The sequence below is a fragment of the Blennius ocellaris genome (genome assembly GCF_963422515.1).
Source record: "Blennius ocellaris genome assembly, chromosome: 17".
Lineage (NCBI taxonomy): Eukaryota > Metazoa > Chordata > Actinopteri > Blenniiformes > Blenniidae > Blennius > Blennius ocellaris.
The window spans coordinates 6,014,767-6,039,428 of NC_137666.1; the positions used below are offsets into that span (position 1 = coordinate 6,014,767).

At 39.4% G+C, this 24,662-nt stretch overlaps 1 protein-coding gene across 1 annotated transcript in view; it reads left to right on the top strand.

Annotated features, from left to right (window-relative positions):
- Positions 1-24,662, top strand: part of lrfn5a (leucine rich repeat and fibronectin type III domain containing 5a) — a gene marked incomplete at its 3' end in the record, with an annotated part of 102,004 nt that overhangs the window by 46,326 nt on the left and 31,016 nt on the right. Inside the window, exon 4 of the mRNA XM_080513492.1 lies at positions 12,526-12,641. The remainder of the gene's footprint in view (positions 1-12,525; positions 12,642-24,662) is intronic.

Consider the following 24,662-nt stretch of genomic DNA (forward strand, 5'->3'; position numbering starts at 1 on the left):
GACGAATTAAATAAATAAAACTTTATTTCACTGCAGGGGATTAAGCCTGTGTTGACTTAGCGAGTGGACTGAAAACACTAAACAGCTGTCTGCCTCACCAGCAGGTCGCCTGTCGAGCTTTCCAGCCTCAGAATAGCAGTTGCTTCTTCAGCGCGATGCCGGTTGTCGGTGAATTCCCAGGCTACTGCCAGGTACAGCAACTGTAGTCGGGAGAGTGTGAAACCTGCTGGATATGAACTGCTGTAGTGTTCTGGTTCACTTGTGCCCCAAATGAGTCTGCAGCATTGTGACGCCCAGTGATAAGTCACTCTGGGGAATGCATTGTTGTCAAGTTGTCATGTGGGTGTTTTTTTTTTTTTTTTTTTTCTGGAATGGAAAAGTTCAAGTTAAATATAAAGTTTATGTACTGCAGTAGCTGCAAAATATAAATCTCCTACATTGTTGGCACGTGAAAAGATCATGTTTCATTGAAAAAGCATCATGTGCATGTCATTAAGCGTCGAATTAATGTTGGGGTAGCAACATAATGCATACAAAACAATGTTCAGACGCTTTCTGGTTGGTGTTATTGTATATGACACAATGAAAAATTTTCATTGCATTTTACACAACAAAGGTGCTCGGAGAAAGAAAAACACTGTCTCCATGAATACAGAGAAAAATACAACCGTTCTTCACATGCATGAGTAGATGGGAAATAACAACAATGGCGGCCTCCGGAGTGGCATGACTCCCAGTCCACATTTTCCTGGGACTTGGTAGTTTTATAGCTGAGTCAATCATACTGGCAATCCAACTCCAATGTCTGTGCATACAAGTGTCAGTGTACTCACCATTGTTAATGTTTATAATGTGTTGTTCTCTGTGTGCATGCGCGTGTGGTCTCACTACAAAAACAACCTCCAGTGCCAACTCACATGATCACTACCTAGTTTTTTAGCATTTCTGCTATTTCAAAATGTTGCCGTGTCCTTACCGAAATGAAATGGCAAAAACAATTTGTTTTCACTTGAAACATTGTTGTGTAAACAGGGCTTTAATTCAGCTGAAAACTTTGGTTGAACTGCCACAATGTTAGTTGTCAAATTTCTAGTAATTATGTCCTTATTGCTGTTTACAACAGAACAATGCACTATGTCACCAATCAGTGTTCGCTCACATTTGTGACATTGTACTGACTCGAGTGTGATGCCCCACCCTCTTCCAGTCATTAGCTCTGTATCCAGTGAAAAGCCTTCGGGATGTCGTCGGATCGCAGATTGGCAGCACGAACAAGCAACTGACAAACAAAACGCCGCACAGAGTTTGATGGGATCAAGTAAACCGACAGCAGAATCTGGAAGGGATGTTCCGGCATCTTGTTACAATCCCAGCACTGCAAACTGATGTTGATTAAAAGAAAAAGGGACACATGGCATCCCTTTTTATGTACATTGGTGAACAACTGACCATCAAGGTGATAGGCAGCGTGTTAAATGTGACCCACAAAACCCAAATCAGTATGCGTATTTAAAGTTACTGTACACACACATTATTGGGAGGCCAAAGTGATTGAGAGAAACTTTGTTCATAGTAATCGGTGAATTGACTCTGCTACTTTTGTAAAGAAGTATTAATCATCCAAATATATTATCTCTGCATTTTGAAGACATTTTGTGAACATCACAAGTTTGAATCTGTAGCGACATGGATCAGCATCTCTAAGTCTAAGACCTTGGTTCTCTCATGGAAAAGGATGTCCTCTCCAGGGTAGAATTTTTTCAGGTGGGGGCCGTTATTCCTGTATCTCATTAATGAGAAGGGGATATGAGATCAGTCATTGATTTGGACAGAGAGTCTTTCTTTGGGTCATGACCAAACTACATTATGGATGCAAGCGGTTGATTGGAGTTTTCTCTGCAGGATAGTGTAAGAAACTTCTTTAGCACAATTGTGTTCAAATTCTCTTTAATGTTTTCTGATATGTGACTTGGGGTTTCATCAAATTATACTTTCTTTTGTCTGATGGAGATCCACAGCAATATATGGGCAAATACATGGTCCAGATCTGCAAGTCTGGTGTGAAACAGCTTCAAACAAGATTGCTAATGAGAGCAGGACCTGTCTAGGGATTTGAATTAGCTGACTGGGAGCTTACCGTTCCAAAACTATATTATGCTATCTGTCTGAGCATGACTTCCATAAAGCTCAGCATTTGGGCATGAGGTTGGTGAGTTATATTGTATTGATAAACAATCCACAATTCAAATTCCAACTATCACTGTGGTCATTGTGGAGTGTTTTTGGAATGGTTTTGTTTACCACATCACCACATTTGGGTAATGAAAATACACCAATGCTCATTTACATTAGCCCTCATTTTATTTTCAAAGCAATTTGTCAGTAGCTAATGAATAAACAAATAAATAAATTAAATGAATGGAGCTAAAGATCTGAGCTCCAGCAGGAATCACGGATCAGATGCATTTTTCTTAATGTTTTTGGATTTGCCCACATAACATGTTACTGGCATCAGGAGGAGAGTGTCGATATGTTTTATAACGTTACTTAGCAACAGCGGGAGGTTATGCTAATAAAGTGCTTCCACAAAAAAATCAAAAGCTGAACCTTTTTCTGACCTACATAATAGGTCTGGAAATCTGTCTCTCTGTAGCAAGGCCCCTTGTGTTGAATGTCTGTGCAAAGCCTGGACTCGACCCCGGCACACTGTATCAAGGTGAACCGTGTTATTCTTGAAAGTTAATGTTGATTCAGCTACTTTATTAGGGACTGAAAACAAAAAAGTCCCTCTTCCAGTATCTCTAAAAGTCTTACACAGTCAGCTCTGTCTTGATAATATACATATTTTCATAGTGTTGCTGTACCACAGTTTTGCCACTGCATGCTTTTTCAAACAGTGAAATGTTTGCGTTATCTATCATTATTTTCTGACATGTAATTAAGATGTTAATAAGGGTGCCACATTGGGTGGCAGGTTCTATTTAAATAGATTAATTTAACTATGAACATTCATTACATAAACAGCTTTTGCATCAGTTTGAAGGCACACGCTGCATCAGTAATCAAGCAATATTCCATATTCCATTAAAACCCCCCTTTTTTTAAGTTTATAAATAGTCTTAGGCACCTGAACATTGTCAAATCGCAAACTTCTGCTAATATTTTTTTAAAGACCTAGGTTTTTACAAATGTGAGCTACTATTCTCTTGTAAAGGATGTAAACTATGTAAAGTATCTTGTTATGTTAATGAAAACAAGTAATTGACATATTCCACATGGGTTAACTGATGATCTGAGAACCAAGCAAAGCATGATTTTGAACACACAAAATCATTCCTATTTACTGGAACAGACAATAATAGATATGATTGTACATTAAGGCAGAAAACTTATTCTGTCACATAAATGCGTGCAAATAGTAATAATATTGAGTTATAGCCCAAATGCAATATAAGAGCATACGTGTTACTGTTTCTCGAACCGACAAGATTTACAATTTGTGTTTGTTAAAATATAGTAACATGGTTCTTTTGTTTTGTTGAATTTGAGCTGAATTGTCTTTTTAACAAGATCAATGTGAGTGGACACAAGGTGCACCTTTGAGGGCTTTGTCAAGAACCGGTCTAACTGGCAAAGACTGTTTTGAAAATAATAAGGAGCTTTTCCACAGGATGAAGCTATTGTGGTACATTTCAATGATGTTTGATGAATTGCATACATCTTCTGATGTGGGGGATCAGAATAATTTGAGTGATTTATCTACTATGATTTTTGTTTTCACGAAGACGGAGTTTAAAAAAGAAATGTACAACACCAACCATGTGATCCAAAATTTGCACCTTATGAAAGGGCCTTTCCAGTCACAACTGCATTCACAAGTGCATTCACAACTCAAGCAAAGTGTACACACCAAAAGGTTTAAGAGCGTTTTGACTTTCAAAAGTAGCACTTAAAATTGAAAATTGCAGGTTTTCGAGCGAAAGATGTGGAAGCATTTTGTGGCATGCAGTAGCTTCTCAAAGGATGCCGTGAAAGGCGCTAAAACCAGCTCTGCAGCCTTCTGCAAGCACGTCTTTTTTTCGCTGCTTCTGTTGGTGTGAAAAGAGCTTAAGTGGAGATAAGTCGCTTGGAATGGGATTTCAGAAGAAAACTCTGCTTGCACTCACAAACTGTGTGTGCGTGCGTGCGTGCGTGCGTGCGTGCGTGTGTGTGTGTGTGTTTCACTGCTTGGAGTTTGGTGCCCACTTTCTTTGCCCTGGTTGTGGTCTCCAATTCTCAGGCGCCATGTTTGACTTTCTTTTTTAGCTACTGATGGAACGGGATGTTCAGGATGTTCAGTCCGTTAGTAAAGATTCTAAGTGTGGTACAATTCATAATTCATGCTACAATTTTAAGCTAACTGCGAGGTATACAAATTGGAAACTTGTATTACACAAAAGTACAATATTGTTAGTTTATATTTAGATTTAGATGTAGTGATGGCTTGTAGAGTCATTTTTATCAATGGATTTCCCCCAATACATACGTGTATAGTATTTTTTTTTTTTTTTTTTTGCAGCTACTGTAAATCACTTTATACATTAGTCTCATTAGGTCTGGCTCACTTTCAGTTTATTGATGTCATTAATTTCTCACAGCCTTTTCACAGTTTAAACATATATTTCCACTTACAATGTACAATTTTCACACATTCCAGTTACTCATAAATAAACATATCAGTTGTATTTATTTGGCTTCATTTCTTTATAAATGTGTTGCTGTACTTATTTATGGTTGTGTTTCATTCACAAACTATTAAAGCTATTCAATACATACATCTACCCATCCCTTGGCTTGAATTTATCCATGTTAGGATCACGAGGGCTTCGATGTAAAGCGGTTGACATTGGTTGAGACCCCATGTACAGTCGTGGTTTATTTCATTTTGGAACTGTTAATATTTTGACATATAAAAGGGCTGCCTGTACAGTTTGTTATCAACGCGTCATCTGAGAGTTTTAGGATCATTTTTACATTTTCACTTCAGGTAAGTTTTGCACTTGCACAGCAATGTTTTGAAAACAATGTCTGCTAATGCATAAAAGGCAGAAAGACTGAAGATGTAGTTTCCCTGAAGGGACTCTAGTACGTGCTGTTATTGACTGGGAGTCATGCCACTCTTGAAGCCACCATTGTCGTTATTGTCCATCTACCAGTGCATGTGCAGAAGAATTATTTACTACAGCTGTACTGTGCATGCATCGTAGCAGCGTTTCAGAAACCCCCCCCATTTTCTGTGGCTTTGAGCAGAGTTGTGGTGGAAACAAACACCCAAAGCGCAACAGACATTTTCCATTTTCATTTTTTATTGTGTAAACAGGGCCTTCTTGAAACACCAACGGCTCACTAAGTGCAATTTCAATTCAGAAACAATAACAATATTGCGAAAAGTATTGACAGAAATGTAATTTGCTTAGCATGTTTGTGAGATAATGGAGGTGGGAAATCTTTCAGCTCTTTTTTTTCTTCCATGAATTGGAATGCAAAGGTTGCTGCATACAATACAAGAGAAGGTTTGATCGTGCTTCCTTCATGACACTTTGAGTCTTCACCATGACAGCATTGCCGAGGGGGTGGACAGAGGGAGATCTCCTGAAGGACGATGAGTAGCGAGAGGGAGGCTGGATGGTGGGTGGGCGAGCAGAGAAATGGATAGATATAGATAGGTGAACAGAGAGAGAGAGAGAAGGAGCGATATGGGTAGTGGGGGGGAGTGGGTGGCAGTTGCAGAGATGGAAGGGTGAGATGGTAAAGAATGACAAAATCAGAGGTAAAATATAGACCCAAAAAGCACCACAACCCAAACCCACACTCACACAAACATGGCATTCTGTAACCGTTTCATCTTTTTACACTGAAATATGTGAAGTCGTTTGTAAGGGAATGAATGATAATTAAATTGATCCTGGTGTCCGTCACTATCAGGGTTTTTTTTTTTTATTTTAAAAATGTCTTAGCTTATAACAATTTCATGCAGAGTCCAGCAAGACAAGAAATCTTATATGGTTGGGGGATGACTTTTTTCCCTGCATGAAATTTGCCCATTCGTTTCTGAAAAGAAATGCAGATAAAAATAAGTAATCAGTCAGAAAAAAAACTATTGGCAATTCTATTCAAGCACACGTTTTTTAGTCCAGAAACTGTTGTAGGTGTAATGGAAATTCATTAATCATACAATACATGCTGGTGTATGTATATGTGGGAGAACAGTTCTGATTGTTATGCCCTATGGATGTCAACAGTCCTTCATATTTTATAATGTGAAAAAGGTTTAGGAAATTCATTCCACTGGGGTGCATAATGTAGTTTAATCTCTTCTGGGTGGGCGCTCATCTATCCACACATTGAGATCCAGTGTTTTGCGGCGACTCCTGCAAACCCAGACTTTATCTGATCACATTTTCACTTTTTAAACCAAAGCTAAGAGGTACTATGGATGTGAAAATATGATCGAACCTTGACTTAAATTCCATGCTCCTTTCAGTGAGACGTATTTTCATTATGGCAATATACATGGCCTTTTTAATTATAAAGAACGAGATGTCTTAACAATATATTATTGTAACAATTTAATATCATATGCTTTACACTATCAATTACAGACTTGTAAATCTGCAAAATCTTGCTGCAAGTTAAGAATGTGTAATAACGGAAAATTTGTGGGATTTGCCAAGTGTGAAAAAAGTGTGGTGTGCCATGAACCTCACTGGCAGGATTTGCTCATTCACTTTTGCTCCACTTTGGGATTGTAGATCATCAGATTATAAAATAAAGAAAATGCAGCTGTTGCTCAGTTCAAAATTGCTGGTATTTATTTTCAAAACCCACACTTACTGTCTGACAATATGGAGATGAGAACTCAACCAGCCACTGGCAGCGTTTGAACACAGCTACAGCTCCTGTTAGCTGTGTTGTCTACACTGGCGCTTTTGTATTTGATGTCTCTGCGAGTGTAGCTTTACTGGGCATGTGCTTTTAGTTTCACCGAATACAGTTTTCACAGCTGGCGTGTGGCGCTTCACAGTCGTGAAACATGTTACTCACACGCTTGCTTGCTTGCTCGCCCGCTAAAATGCACTCTTGTACAATCTGGATTGTGTAACTGCCAATGACTGACCACACCTCAGTTATATAAAGTGCTCTCTGTAGTACACCACAGGCTTAAAATGTAATTGGATTATTTAATATGTGGAAATTTGTAGGGGCATCTATTAACGTTGTCTTTTTACTACTGAGCGGGTTTGACTCAAAAGATAATGCTGTGTTAGACTTACTTATCAGTCCCAGTTTGATGCACACTCTTCTCTGAAAACAACACAGTGCATTTGTGTGATGATAGAATCAAGGACAGCATAGAAATTGCAAACAATTTGCATATTTTGTTGTGATGATAAAATAATACTCTACAGCCCAAGAGTGATGAAACTGCAGATGCCGTTAGACAAACAAAGGGGCTTCTGCCAAAGTATGAAAATTCTGCAGCAGATGCTTTGGAAGATGTTAAGATTGGATGGAATACCTTTAGCATGTCCAAGAAAAACAGTCTGGCTTCTATTATATAGCCATCCTGCATGGGGGGGGGGGGGGGGGGGGATGACCTGTGAAGGGTGTCCTTCAGAGGCATCATAGAATGCATTACTATGCAGGACAAACTCAAGATTAATCATTATCACTAATCTACACCTTGCTATTTTGTTTGTTGCACCTTCCCATGACGTTGGTTTAGTTGGTAGAGGGCGTTGTCCTTAATGTGCATTATGAGGTGTTGCATTGCCATGTGCCAAAGTGTCCTAACCTAAACAGCCATAGGCAATGGTTGCCAAACTCCAACCTTTTCTAGAAGCCCTCCTCAAGTAGCTTTGGTGAAGCACTGATCCTTTGAGACCGTAAACAAGCCCAGTTCAAAGTTTTTCACCGGTCACACAAATCTTGTTTTGTGGCAGTTAGTGCAATGGAAAGGTGCATGATGGGTATCTTAGGATAACTGTTCAAATTTGTTTACATGGTTGGTCATTACTTCTAAATGCTATTTTGAAAATAGATGGAAACCGGCCAAACTTGATTCTAGGTCAGGTTTCAGCTAAGAACCCTTGTCCAACACTTCAAAATTAACATTTTATACATAATTTTATACATTTTCTGTGTTAATGTTTAGGATGCAGCAGATGTCCCAATGATTGTTTTATTTTTCAGATGGTTTATTGGCTTGAATGAATATTATATTTTATACATCTTTCATAATGCAACATGCCTTAAGAGTATTTCCTGCTGTTTTTAATTAACAGTTTCAATAAACCAAATTAAAGCCACAACATCAACAACAGAAATGAGCGCAGTTGCTCCCAAGCTGGTTTCAAATATTACCGGTTCCAATACAGCCACTCAGTTGTTGCAGGTTTCTTTTACATGTAAATGCTTTCGGAGGCAGCTCTATATACTGGAAGTCCAGCCATATACAATTCACACAATCCAGTATTTACAATGTTCTACATTTTTACAGAAATTGACTTGAATTTTTTTTCTCTGTTAAAGCTGGGAACTGAATAGAAGGCCCAGCCATTAATTCTCTCTGTGTGGTGTAGGACCAGAGCACAAAGCTTAAGCTGGGAATCTGCAGTGCAGAGCTTTACACAGAAACAGAAATGCAAACACACACACACACACACACACACGCACACACACACACACACACACACACACACTGTTCTCCTGCTTACTGACCTGTTTCAATAATTCAGAAGAGTGGCTTACTGGCTGGCTGGCTATGGTCTCTATCCATGGACTCAATCAAGCACATCTCCCTCTCCCCCCCCCCCCCTCTCTCTCTCTCTCTCTCTGTCTCTCTATTTCTCTCTTGCTCTCTCTCTCTCTCTCTCTCTCTCACAAAAAAAACATACATATACATTGTTTGAGTAAGATGATACATCTAATAATGTGCTTTTGGCAACTGTGGACATTTATATGTGAATATGTTCTATTTAGACAGCAAAGACTTCATATATCAGCAAATGGAGATCATTGATCACATTTTCTTTCCGAGGTTCTTGCTGGTAACCAACAGTTTAAAATCAATAGAAAAAACCCCGATGGGAATCAATCAAAATTGCTCCTCTTCCAGAAAAAGAGGCTATACATGAAGTAGTCCATGAGCAGTTTAAAGTTAAAACCCAATTTTGTCATGATTGTATCTTGATTGCTATGAATGATTCAAACTATTTTTTTTTTTACTGAATGATGTCATTGGGATTCTTTTAGAATTAATATTATAATCGTTATTTGGAGGTTTAAAAGAATGGTAATGATTATTCTTGTTGATATGCACCTATATGATCCACTTCATGAAAATGAGCTGGCATCAATGGATCACTCTTCAATTCTGTCATAACATAACTTGGTTTTGCTTCAGGATCAGTTGAACATGTTTGTCTTTGTATTCATATCCCATACAGATATTACTGTCGTGATATTATGTTATTGAAGAGCCATGTTGATGCAGAGCTGGGGCCTGTCTCTTTAGTGGATGGCAGTCTCTAATCGGTAATTATATGATACAGGCCAAACAATGTATGATGAGTAAGTGTTAAAAATAAATGTAAAAAATCCTGTCCCGGATAACATCTCTATGTAACTGTGATTCTAAACTAAAATAATCAGTTGTCATCTGTTCCCATGTGTAGTTTTCAATCATTTTTTTTCCACTCTCATTGACAATATGAGGGCTGATGTCTTTCAACTGTATTTGTGTGCAAAGAAACAGTGGTTATGTTTTTGTAGTCTCTTTATATTTGTCCTGCTGTGAACCCTGAGATAAATAACAAACAAGCTGTTCTTTAGCAGACTTCCTGTGGCTGTTCAGCCCAGTTATCTCTTTTCTTATCTTACTCTGTAAATACATAAGTTGTTAAGTAATTGAAAGTGTTTACTATCAGTAGACCCTTTAGTTGTGGGGATTGTTGCAGCTTTCATCATCATGTGGAACCTCATGTTGAATGGTGATACTGTAAGAATTTCACCACAGGAACCAAGGCTTCATTAAGAGGAGACAACGTCCGCTCGCAAAGGACAAATTCAATCTAAGTCAGTGTCACCTCACTCCAGGGGCAAGAGATCATTGGTGTGTTTTCAGGAGTGTACAAGGAAAATGAGCTTGGACTCCAGAGTTTTTCATGATGTGGTTATCTGGTGCAAATTTAGAAGAGGATACATTCATAAAACTAATTGAACTAAATTAAGTACGGCAGTGAAAATGGATTAAAAATATCAGTTGCAGAGAAAATAAATTATACATGAAATTAAGAGTAAATCAAATCAGGAAAGTCAATATTCTGGACAAGTCACCAGTTTGTCAAAGGGCCAATGAAAAGGAGACATGCAATAACAAACACACGTGAGGCAGGACATCTCACCACTACAACAAAGTGTCACCCCAATAAAAGTGTCTGTGAGCAAATAATAGACTGAAAATTACAATTCAGAAAGCGCATATGTTATGGGCATCACATAGAAGTAGAATTGACACAATGCTGTGATCCATTTCCAGTTCAGTTCCACAAGTTTAAAAACAGGTTAAGTTTTATGTTCTGCCGCCTGCTCTGAACGGAAATGTTTGGCTGTTTATAGCAGGCATGATGCGTTTCTCAAATGAGTAAATAACACAGTACACAATTTAGTCATTTGAACCTACTTATATTTGTACCCATATTTCTATCCATATCTTACAAATTTCACAGTAGAAAACGTGTTACAGATGTTTAGGTTATCGACTTTCAGTGCAGTACCTCCTTTTCGGGGTACTTTGGGTTTTAATCGTTGCAAGTTGACAGGCAGCCTCGCATTGGCAGTCTGCGAGTGCTTTTGATGACGAACTTTAACAAAAATTTTTTAGAGTGCAGTCAGGTAAAACAGATTCGATTAGAGACGTCGGATGACTTTTATTTGTCTGTGTCTGTAAATAGCTGCTGCGACAGAGGTTGCCGTGGCGTCACATAATAGCCTTGGACCAGATTCTGCTGCGCAAGCAAATTAAGCAGAACACTCTCCACTTTTGTAGTCAGAGCCTCTTTTCCTTCGGGATCCATTTCAGGGAAGAATGGCATTTCAAAACTTCAGACGTATCTCTTTTTATATCAGTCATCTGGTACCTTGCGAGAATTAGCAAGAGTGCATGTAAAACACCATGTATTGTTCGCATGCTTGATATGCAACACTTTTTTTGCCTTTCTCAAACATTTTTTTTTTTTTTCTCCAGCCTCTGTGCCAAGGGGTGTGTTGATGCACTTGTAAAGCTGATGCAAGGAGGAGAGGGTGTGGTAGTGCACATTAACAGCAGCCCAAAGACCAAAACCTGATCATTTCCTCTAAAAAAAACATTTTAATATCAACACTGGCATTTGACAGCACAGTGATAAATGAACAAATGTGAAGAGACAGTACCTGTGATAGAAATCCACTGGGCTGGAGAAAGTAGATGTTCTGGATGTGATTAAAAAAAACAAAAAAAACATGTTTGTGCCATTGAGGCAAATTTCATTTAAGTTGCTGCGATAATGCTTCATGCATGTGTGCCTGTGTGTTTGCATGTGAGATACTGCAGATACCAGACAAGACCACACTATCAATGTGAGAGCAATCTCTCAACCCTCTCCCCTGCATCTATCTTTACCCCCCCCCCCCCCCCCCCCCCACACACACACACACACACTTCTCCTTTTCACTTTCACATGTGTCTCCCTTCTCGCCAGTGTTAGTATTTGTGTGAATGTTTTGCCTCGTTGTATCCTCTCTCCAGACCTTCTACCCTCCTCGGTCACACTCACCTTTTGAGTTCATTTCCCTTTTAGCCCTGTCCCATTCACCCTCCCTCCCAATTCACTCTTTGCCCTCTTTCTTTCTCTCCTTGCCTGGGTTTGATCCCTCCCTCCCTCCCTCACTCTCTCCCACCCTCCGTCCTGCTGGCTCAGCTGGTATAGAGGCGGCCTCTGTTTCAGCTACGTCCTCTGTCCTTTTGAAGGAGGAAAGTGAAAAGCAAGAGGCAAAGAGGAGGATGCGTGGATGGGGGGGAGGGTGGGGATGGATCGAGGGAAGAAGTGAGCCATGGGGTGAGGAATGAGAGGAAAAGAATCCAAGTGGGAAAATGGGATGAAGAACCCAGGATATGTGTGAATCAATGGTCCGGGTTGTTCAAGTCATTGATATCCAGTAGCAACAGCGTGTGAGGGCAGATTTCCTGTGTGAGAGGATCAGTCCTTGGGATGTGCACTCTCAACTCTCCACTCTTCCGCTTAGTTCACCAATGCACTGTTGCAGCTCTTCAGCTCTCAGTTCAAGGCCACACAAGTAACTTGTTAGCTCGCACACAGACAGCGCAGAGGAATCCTGCTTTCATTGAGCCGTAGATGATATATAGAATGGAAACGAAGTGTAATGGAAATCTGTTTTTGAATCAAATACTAAATATGAATTGCTCTTTCTTTCTATATTCCATAGTGAGTGAAAGAAACCATCTGAAGATTGTGGACTGGCATCCTCTACCATGACGTTGTAGCTGTGGTAACATGTGATCATTGTGAAGAAGACAGTTACCGAATTTTGCATCTCCAAAGGTAAGATAATTAATTACCTGGCTTTCAGTCTGCTTCTTGTTTTATCAACAGCTATACATTTTCTGCTTCATGCCTTTATCATTCTTGTTATTAATTTGGAAGACCAAAGGTTTATTGGTGGACAGTAATCAACTAAACAATGGTTACTTTGTTCAAATGTGGATGTGTTTTTGCTGAAAGTCCCATAAAAGTGGCATACAACTTACTGTAAATTCTCCCCTGCATTCAGGCTTCATGCCAAACTAAAGTTATCAATGTATTGGCTCCATACCAAGGTTCCTGAATAGTTCAAATTCAGGGAGAAAGGCAATAATCCCTGTAATGAAAAAAGCTTCCAACTTCTGGGTCAAAGCAACAGGCTTTGGATGTGTCAACATGATGCCAGATTGGTTTGCTTTGACCTTGCAGTTGAAACGGATCAGTCGATCTCCCAAGCATTGTTTGGGTGTCTAGTAGAAACCTGATCTGTGTCATTTAGTTTTCTGAATTTTCCATGGAGTGTTGATATATAGCGAAAACCAGGCTGTTTTTCACAATGGAAAATGCCCCGTGGTCCTAACTACAATTATGAGTGTTACTCTTTTTAGATAACAAGTCTTCAGGTTTCATTTTCTATTTTCTTTTTACTGCTTCTGATAATCTTCTATGTCCAGCTCATGTTTCCATGCCTGAATATTGTATCTTGTCATCTTCTTGAAGGCTTTCTCTGTGAGAAATCCACCTTTAACCTCCTCATCCCTGGAGACTGAGCTGCTCATTCCTTCCTCACTGTGCACCCTGAGCCTCCCTCTTTGTCTTTCCCTACCAAAGGGCTGCTTTCCTGAGCTTGCCTCCCCCTTGCCTCTGTTCAGCTAGCTGTTAGAACTACACTCCTAACCTCGATACGTCCCTCTGGGGTGTGACTGGCTGCTGAACTCAGCTAGAAAGAGGCAGGGGGAGGAAGAAGAGGGGATAAAGTGCAGCAGGGAAAGAGAGGTAGACATTAGAAGGTATAACGTGGTCAAGTCAAAGATCCATCCAGACGGATGCCTGGATTAATTGATGGGGTTGTTTTCAATTGATAGAAAGAGAAGCAAACACTCGGCAATTGCCAGCAATCATTTAATCAATGGAACCATGTTAAAGAAAAACATTGCTGCTGGTTTTAAGTGAGACTTTGTTGCTAGTTCCCCAGAGGTTTTGTTTTGAACATACTGGCTTATTATCACAGGTTATCTTATTTTACCTGATTTTACCAGAGTTGAGTTCGACAAACACACTCCATTGTCAATAGACCAGAAGGAGTTTTTTTTTTCCTCGACAAATCTAAAACCTCAGGACTAACTACCTCTATCTGACTCAGTTTGGAGTCGTTTGGAATTGTTTCACTGATGATACCTAAATATCCAGTAGCTGAATATTTTTCATACATCAAATTTATGGAAAATATTTGTTGCATTTCCCATAATTGTGGTCGTTGGTGATGATGCATCCAAGGAAGTGAGTTTGTAAAAACTTTGCTGAATAAACCAGTGAACTGAGTGTACAACTTCTGACATAATCACAATTAGTTGATGCCTAAAAGTGGATCCATACATTTTTTTTATACCTGTTTTTTTTTTTTTTTTTTACTTCGAGTCTTGGACAGGAACAAGGTACATCCTGGATAAGTCGCTAGTCCATCACAGAATACCTAATGTGAAATTCTAATTTGTATTCCTGCTGCCAGTTACGTGCCTGACAGGCTGTTGCAGATTCCCTTGTACTGTAGCTATAGGTGGATGCAGAAATCTGAACTGCGGGAACCATGTTTGCCACTTGCATGTAAAATCCATCAATGAAACCAATTTCCTGGATTGCATGTTCAGAATGATACTGTCCTCTCAATTACTCTACATGGAATATAAACAGATACCGAATTTGCTTAATGTACACTGCTAAAATATAAGTCCAAATATATTTACAACCCTTGGTTGTCTGTTTCACTTCACCTGGGTTATGTTTATTCTCAGCACCCTTCAATCATTTAGTCCCGCAAGTAGCAGAAGCACCGAGAGTGAGAGACATGTAGTGATACAGCTTGCCATTTCCTCCTATCTTTTTTTTTTTTCCTTTTTGCTTCAGGGAGAGAGGGAGCGTGAGATGTGCAGATGTGAGATGGGAGACACGTTCAGGGAGAGATGGGAGATCAAACAAGCAACCCTGTGTTTGTTTTATCTTTATAATGAACAAAGTGTCACACTTTTTGACGCCTCAGAGTTCACGCAGAGGCCTTGGACGTCTGATGGGGGAATTCAACCTGCAACCCCAGAAGGCTTTTGAGAGCGACTTGAACTAATGCTCTCTTTAGAGTAGAACACCCATTTTGTGTGTGCGTGTGTGTGTGTGTGTGTGTGTGCGTGCGTACGTGCGTGCGTGCGTGCGTGCGTGTGTGTGCCCTTGACTGCTCAGCAAAACGCATCAAAGTCAAGTCCCTCTGTCCCCTACTGGCTTTGATGAATGGAGGGGTGAGGAGTAAGGCTGAATATATGAGGGGATGAATGAATGACATTAAAGTGCAAGAAACTGAGAGTGAATTGACAGAATGGGTAGATGGACAAGTTAGACCTTCCCATCACCTTCAACAGTAGCGGCCCTTTAAGGTACCGGTACACATTTTCCTCTTTTTGTTTCCATGTTTGTCCCTCCTAGAAATGCTAACCTCAAAACAGTACTGTTTATTTAGTTTTGTTAAAAACATGAAGAATTACACATGAAATATTCTTGGGTGTTTGTGCTGTTCCAGGACACCTACCTTATACTGGTCTTATATGGTTCCATTGCAGCACCACTTTGAAGCCGAAGTACTGTGAGAAAAAGTCAGATCAGGTTGCGTAGAACACATTATAATTAGGAGACCAAACACTATTCTCATTATCACACCATATTTGAACCGTTTTATCAGTTTAATATGAAATGAAAGTGCCCCTTTAATAGACTGCATTACATTATTATTTCGAGAGTCTGAACAGGTCTTCATTTCAACTTCTGTCTGGTGGCTGTGAACAGGTTCATAGTGATACTTGTTGTTGTGTGTGTCGTTCCCTTCATCCATTCTTTTTCTTCATCTTGCTTTAACCTCATTTTCACCCTCTTCTCTGGTAGCATTTCACTCTGTCATAATCTTTCTAGATTTTGTGTATGCACTCCGTTTCTCTCTCTCGCCGAGAGTTGAACGACTGCCTGGGATCTCTTGGTCAGGTTTGGCAGCTGAGACCTGCTGGGAAGGGGGGTGGGCAGTTCTCGTCTGTGTCACCCAGCTTTTCTTTCCCCTCCTTTGGCTCCGGTCCTGTGGGATACAAGGTGTGAGGAAGGGATCAAGGATGTTGAGGGGGATAATTTATACATGAGAGGAAGTGCAAATACATAGGACACACACCCTAAGGTATTCCATTAGTCACGCTTACAACTTCCCCCTCTTTCTATTGCTTTACTGCTGTTGCTTTTGTGTACCGGTGTTAGTCATGCTGAACACTTTGCTGCCTTTTTTGTTTTCGCTTCATCTTGGAGAAGAGACACTCCCAGCACGACACAGATGCAAATTACAACGGCACATGGATGCAATCTCGCATGCCGTTTGACTGCAGTTTGAATGCAGTTGCTTTGAACCAAAGCAGAGTGTGAAGAGGCATAATTTGATGCTTTTGCATAAAATGTATAAAACAACAAAATTACATTGATCAGTTGACCGTGAAGCAGGATTACAAAGGGTGTGTTTCTTTGTAGATTTTGGCACCAGCAGCGTTAAGATGGCCTTGTATATGAGGCAGGCAAGGTATTCAATCCCATTGATGAGACAAAACAGTTAAAGGGGTTTTGTTATGGAACCAAATTCTTCTCACCCAGCCAGGGACTGAGCAGCTCTGGGGTGCTGCGGTGCATCTTCATCTGCCAGTTTCAGTTTGATATGCCTCTGCTGATAGCAGTTTGCACATGATAGGTTGCACAATATTCACAGACAACTTAACATGTATCTCCCTCAAGTAATTACTGACTCATTAGATACAAAATGCAGTCAAACATTGAGGGATTGCAATATGAGCTGTGGTCCCCACCAAAATCAATGCAATTATTTGGAATTGCAGAAGAAAAATCAATAAATATATTGAAAGTTTTTTTTTTGGTTTTGTTTTTTGTTTTGTTTTTTACCACATACATATGTATGGCACTTGTGATAGCATCTTTATTTGGGTATAAACTGGTATGGAAAGATGACTGTGTTGCTTGGTAACTTCACTTTAATATTGCCTTCTGATGGACAAAGATGGTCATGAGTAGTACAAAGGAGAGAGTAATATAACAGTTTTGTCTTTTTTCTGAGTGGGTGATTTTATGTATTCTAGGTTGATGGGTTGATGAGACCATGAGGATGGGAGCCAACAAAATAGTTTCCTTTCATTGTGAGCATTTCTTGTGTTTACTGTGGTAATTGTTAAACTTCTTTTTTATTGTTTTTTGAGGAACCAAATTAGATGGAGACCACTGGTAGTATTATTGGTTGTATTCACAGTATTGTAGGATTCACTATAGGAAATAACACACACTCTTTTTTTTTAATCACTTATCTATACCAATAAGATCTTGCAAACTCAATATCCAAAGAAAACGTGTGTAGTTTGTGTACATTTGGTGCTATTGTTTGTTTTTGTAATGAAAAATCAATGGGAACGTTCAGTTTTTAATGAAAACACTATTGTGTAAACAATGCTTAAAACTGCTACCAACATTAACAGCTAATAACACATCCAAATATCTAGAAACCCATTGGATGTAACTAAGAAGTGTGAATTGCAGATGTCTGTTGTAACAGTGAGGGATCAATACAATCTTTGGTCTAGTCAAAACACGTATTGTATTATTCAAGAAACAACTTTGAGGTAAATGATTATCAACCTAAATGATAGTTTAGAAGCCACATGTAAGAACCTTTGATGTATTCAGTCTGGCAACAAGACTCACTGGACCAAATGCATGCAATCATTTTTAGAAACGTCTTCAGCTTTCCTTGAGAGTTCAACTGAAGTGCATTACAAGTGTACTGAAGACTAAAAGGGAATAAATGAGTGACTCTACACAAAAATCGTTTCACGTCTCCATTTGTTCAGCTTTCTTCAATGCACAATCTGGGATTTTGCTTTGACATAAGTCTGTTTCCCTGATGCAAAAATATGAAGTAGTTATCAAAAGAAATAAGTGTCTCTTCATGAAAAAATAAATATTTTCCTTTGAGGAAAAACTGACAATAACTGCTAATTTCCGACAGTGAAAAGTCGAAATACTTTAGTTACTAAAGGGACACAAAAGACGTGGAACACCAGATGTTTGTTGGCTCATGTGAGAACTTTAAGCTTTGAACAGTGTGACCAAATGACCACTTATCAGTATCACATCACATTGCAAGTATCGTCAGAACAATCCAACAATTCCACATGAGCAAGCATAAGGGAGTCTGGAAAGGGAAAGAAATCACCTTTAAGATAAAGAAACCTTTGCAGAACAAGGCTCAGAGATGGCAGCTTTCTGTAAAATCTCATATTGAGCTCCAGAAGGAGCAATTTCCACTCAAGTCCCCCAAATCTTTGTGACTTAATAAAAACTGACAATGTTCAATAAGCCTGTCAGTTGAATGTACTGATTCATCTTGTTTATATCCTCCCTTTCCTTACTGGCACCTATTAGGCTCTATCTGTTAATTTAGGAGTGATATACTGGTGTTCGGAAGAAGCATGCACATTTGGTTGGCTGAATACTTAAATTAGATTCTTTATTGCGCAGATAAAAACAGACAAAGCTTCTGAATTTCCTCTTACTTTCTGCTGTATTAAGGCCATTCCTCCCTGTTTATGAGATTTTGAGATGCAGTAGTGCTTCACAAAGGATGCCCCAAAGGATTTTGTTATCTTTCGTATAGGAAGTGAATTTCTGTCTCTATTGCTACCTCATCGCATTGCACACACTCATATTATTTGTGACTTCCTTTCCAAAATTCTTGGCTGTTCTCTATGTGTCTCTGTTGTTCTCCCACCGTAGGCAGAAGCAGGAAATGGAGTGTGTTAAACAGGATGTGAGGCTAGCCATACTTGTTTATTTTATACTAAAAGCCCAAAGCTAGGCTGCGAACCACCCATGGATGATATAAATGGTCAGAGGCAGCATGGTCAGACACTGATTCTTATTTTAATGCAAGTGGTGACACTTCCAATAGTGAAATGCTGAATGTTTTGTCCTAGTGCAGTAATTTGTTTTAAATGTCATTCATTATTTGCAAATAAATTAGACTTTTGATACTCATATATTCACTGGTGATTGGCAGAAAGTGCATAACTTATTTTTTATGTATAGTGTACCTCATTCTTGCAGATCAGTAGGTTGTCCTAAATCCATTTATGTATGTATCTTTAAAAAAAGAAATGGTTTGCAAAACTGAACAAGTTGGTTGGTTGGCGTACAACTCTGGTTAACTCTGTGGCTTCTTTATGTGAAGTTTGCTCTCCCTGTCACAATGTGACACTACTATATTCCTCCCACAATCCAAAGATGCGCTTCAACCTGTGTCTCTAGATTAACCAAGTGTGTGTTTAGGGATTTGTACCCAGACATTTAACTTCAGAGAAACATCAAACCGCGTGTTTCTTCTATTCCCTTGTTAAAACTGATCAGATTTATTCTCTTGCCCATTTTTTTTCTTGCTTTTAACACATTGTGGGCACAAAAAATTAAAACGTTCACACACTGCCTGATATTTCCCATCCGTCAGAGCTGCCACTGTAATGAGATAAGCATTTTTAATTCCATTCACATGTCAGTGATTTTAATTCCATGTCTGCTTGTGTGCTCACGACACTACCAGCTGTTTCTGCTCTCAAAAGCCCACCGTGAATCAGGCTTTAAGGGTAGCATATTTAAACAGATGATTCGAGTTTATATATAATGTGGTCGATACATTCTTCACTGTGCTTTTTATACGTTTCACAAATGCATATAAGCTCCACATTTGTGCCTCACTGACTTGTTTCTCTGTTAAATGTGACGGGTTCAGGCAGACAGTTTGCAGATGCCAAGCTTCTCTTCCCTCCAGCTAAATGCGCCTCTACCAGCATGTCTGGCACTTTTTCATGGCTTTGTTGTTTCACGTACACACTCTTGTTTTTTCTTCCCCCATCTTACAGATTTTCACCTTCTTCTTCCAGCTCAGGTAGCATCTGTCTCCCTTGTTTGTTTCTCAATCTGTGGTCAGTTTCTCACCTTCATTTTTTATTGGCCAGCACGGGTTCCTTTTTTCCTCCCGTTTTCTTCAAACAGAGAATCCAGAGCTCATTTACTTTGCTCGTAGCCTTTGTTACAAATCCTTCTTACTCTGTTTCTTTGCGTAAACCTCCACCCTTGTTTTTTCTGTGGAAAAAAAAAATAGATGCTCCAGAGCATCACAGATTCCCTATGGAAAGTTGGTCTGTGGAAAGGGTTTGTCTTTTTTCTCACATCTTTGATGGAAATTTGTTCGCTTTCAGAGATGAAAGGATCACGTCGGAGGTTTTCTTTCCTTCTTTCCTTTTTTTTTTTAGGAGTGGGTCATTTCATGGGCTCTGGGCTGTAATTGGGCTGAATTTTATGTTTTGCTTGTTATTTGTAGCATTCTTTGTGTTTTTCCTGTAGAGCTGAATTGCCCCGGGACTGACCGAAAAACCATTCCCGAGGCATTTCTGCAAGTGCCAGTGTGTGAAATGTAGGCCTGAGTGGGGGAGATAATGCCCATGTTTGTAACCGGATCCATGTCCAGAGGCCACCCCCTCGGCACATCACTCAGCAACACTACCTAAAACAGGGGACAAGGAAACGAGAAAACAACAGGCAAAAGACGAGATAAACAGGATGGACGGAGAGCAACAATTATCAAGAGAAATTTAGATATAGTCCATTAATGCTTTTCTCCAAAAAGCGCTTGTCCAATCATACATTAGTAGACACACTAGGCCTGTTAGGTTTTGAATTTCTCCTCAAGCTGAACGGAGCATTCACAGGAGTTCCAGAGCAAAATATAGCTGTATTTAGGGTTACTTACTTTTTCAGTTGGCTTTGCAAAGTCACATGAACAGTAGGAGGCAAGTGTCATGGAAAAATATTGCTTGATGAGATGAAGAGGTGAAAGGAGCACTCAGAGACCCTGGGTCGGATGCCCACATGGAGGAGTTTATTGAAAAGTTGTCAACGGGGGCCTGGAGAAATGAATCAGCTACAGAGAGGGCCGTTTCAAAGTTTGCTGACTGAAGCTGCTTCTGATGTATTCATCCTTTTGGGTTCATGTTGGAATTAGCAAAAACATAAACGTCGTTTGACTCCAAATGTCTGCAAATGTCAGGGTCATTTATGGGATGATCATAGAAGTTACATTTGTTTCTTATTTCACATTTTGCCTTTCTCAGTTACTTAGAGATAGATAGATGCCATAGATACTTTCATTGTATCAATTTGTGAAGGTGCATTTCTCTGTTTACTTGATGTTACAAGTCAAATACTGACTTGATATTGTTTATTCTGTAAATTATAAATGTGTGTCTATGTGTGTGTGTGTGTGTGTGTGTGTGCGTGCGTGAGTGTGTGTGGGAAAATTCTTCAAGCTACATATTTGCAAAAGAGGACTAGATAAAGCAGATATATCGCCATATCAATTCATTCTCACTGGAGACGTAACATAACCTGCAGCTACAAATTCACTTTTTAGCAGTTTTCAGTTTTAGCGAGACAATCAGGATGCTCATGTCCTCAAATAACACCAGGGAAGCATTACTTTTTAAGACTACACAAACCAATACACAAACACATATAATCACTGAGCAAATCTTTAAGCACCTAACTGTACATTGCCTACACTTGGCTTAACCCAAATAATATAACTCTTAAGTAAGTGTTATATGCCATAGATAATCAAATTATTATCTATGGTGCAAGTAGACACTGTGGTGCATATACATGTGTGCAAATGCACGTGGAAAAACAAGCAAAATTACAAACTGCTGCGAAATGGCATATCTACTGCAAAGTATCTAATTGCCTGCCTTATTCATCAAACATCTCTCATTATGTGTGTTGCTTAGTAGGATACATGGCCATTTTTAATTGACAGTTAAAGTTTTTAGCTATGTAGTTAAGTATGACAGGAGTGGATATTTTAACCAAGTTGTGACAAAAAAAGTTGTCTCAAAACAATCAAGCACCTATTGTAGTATAAGCAACCCAGAAACGTTTTAGGAAACTCTACACGTGCTGTTGTCAGCTTGCTAAGTGACTTCCATATTATATTCCCGATGGAGCAACACAGCAGCTGACAACATGAATTTCTTATTACAGTGAAAGCGTTCTGACAGCAGTGGTCTATTAAAAAGGGTCTTAACTTTCTGGGTTGAGTCCAGGCTGTTTGCTGATAACACTCTCTATGGTCCAAGAGGGATGATAACGGCTTCCTACTAGATTATTACTCAAGCAGCATGTTTTTCTCTGTGTACCAAACACAGGCAGTGCCTGATAACAACTCCGTCAGCTGGCCATGAGCCATTCAGTGTGTACCAGCAGGACAAGTGATTTACAAGAAGATGATCTTTACTTAAAGAAACGAATAAAGGAACACAGTGATGTATGTTCGAAATTTAGATTTGCGGGGGCTTATGCTCAGCTGCGTGCCTGATTCCATCTCATACCTTGTCTCCCTCTGTCTTTTTCACTTCATCCACTTGTCTCATGATGACTTTGTTAACTGCTGATGTATGTGGAACATTCAGTTCGGAAGTGCTCTGCGGTTACCCATATATGGACATGGATGACTGCTGTTTTCTTTGGAGAAATATGTTGTCGACTCCCTCAACATGAAATTCGCCGCCTACGCCTTCGTAATGACTTCTGTGTGTGTGTGCGTGCGTGCGTGCACGTGTCCAGTTGACCAACTGTCAGCACAGGCTGTAGACTTAAGTACAACCAACAGACAGTTGAGTCATAGGGTCTAATGAATGTCAGTCAATTTAAAAGGCCAAATATGATCAATAAATAAACAGATGTGCTCTAACAAGACAATGTACGACTAACTATAAAAATACTCTGTGCAATCCAGTGTTGTTTAGATAACTGTAAATACAAAGGCACAAATAAGCTGGGAAAAATAATGCATAATTTGTATTTATCAGCTGCATTCATAAGACGTTGCTGTGATACTTCACCTCTGTTGTACTGAGATCGTTGCCCTTTATTTCAACTGAAGTTGCATCAGGTAATAAGAGCAGCTTGCATCTGGATGTTAGTGCTCCGTAAAGAAACAAGATGTACAAAGTAATGACTATGAGAACCCCTTGCATCAACACATTTGAGATAAACTGCATGCAAACAGTGGCATAAAGGTCGAAAAAAGTAGATGGTATTTCGTTGCTCAAAAGAAACCGTGTGAGAGGCATTTTACCCAGTTGGAGTCTACATCAGCTATATCATTGGTGCTCTGTGAAAGTACAACTGTTGGCATTCTTTTTTGCAGTTTAAATTGGGAATTCCATGATTGTTTGTTTGACCAAAAGCCTACAAACTTGTGTGAAGCCAACATATTGAGGGTTTTCTGCACTTAGGATACAAAATGCACCTTCCCATGAGTCCAGCCCTCAGGAGGAGTCGGGGTTAGCAGCGAGACGTTAGCATAGTGATTGTATTCACACCAGGAATGTCAACAAGGATTAAAGGTCTGTGAGAATATCGCAGAGGGATAATGATATTCCTCACTGCTCCAGGACACTCGTATGTCCTCGACACAATATATCTTCTGCTCTGTCAGAGAACAATCTGCCACCTTCAATTGGAAATGCATCAATGGCTGTGCTGAATTTCCTCTGATGATCTTCCCTCTTCTCTCCCAGCAGCACAGGGCTAACCATAACTGCTCACAGGCAACCGCTCAGACCCGCAGGGAACTGGTGGAGCTGAGTTCCACATCCCGGAGGCACCTCTGCACCAGCCACATTTGCAGTAGATCGAGTGAAACAGCCTTGACCGATGATACTAGGGGGCCTCAGGGACAGGAAATGTGATCTCAAATGTGAACCACTAAGCCATGGATCTGCAGCTTGACTGCAGCAGCACATCTGAACACAAAAACATCACTGGGTCTTCAAGCTCATTGAGGCCACGGCACTATCAGTACAATTTGGAAGCACAAGTCTGAAGAAGACACCCTCAACATCATACACAGAAATACTTTTTTATTCATCGCAACACACAAGGGATAATTTTATCGATATTGGAAGTTCTACTTATATTTTGCTGACATGACCTGTGATTTAAGTTGAATAAAATCCTGACGCTTGTCCAAGAAAATCACAACGATTACATGAGGTGGTTTTTCAGGGCTGTTTCTTATGAATACTCAATGACCATATGTATGGTGAGCAACATCGCCAATGTAAAGTATACAGACAATACTTTAATAATTTAACACAACATAGCATAGCATTATTCATTAGTTGTGTATATAAAGTTCTTCTGACAATACAAAAAAGGCATTTGATGTATTTGTATTCTGCTCATATTAAAGTAACGCATTCAGCCATACAAAGTTATTGTATGCAACCTTCAAGGATCATGTTATAATATAACTCATGTGTTTATACCTAGATAAAACATGAATGGCAATAGCTTTACTAAACTGTTATATTACATGCTTGTATACAATTATAAATTCAGAGCACTGTCTTTTCTGGTACTGTACAGCCTTACTCCTCTATTCAAAGTCAGGGTCACTGAGTTTGATTTGTAATTTGCAAATGGTGCTTTAACTACACACACATTACATGACATACGCCACAAATGTTATTTTTTTCTTATTGAGCACTACTGTGTTCAAGCTCCATCATATTGCAGGTGACAAAGTTTACTATTTTTGAGACATGCAGTGATATAATAATAGTAATAATAATAATAATATTAATTAGAGCCCTGTGAGCTTATCAGATTAAGTTTTAGCTCTGGTCGTAAAGG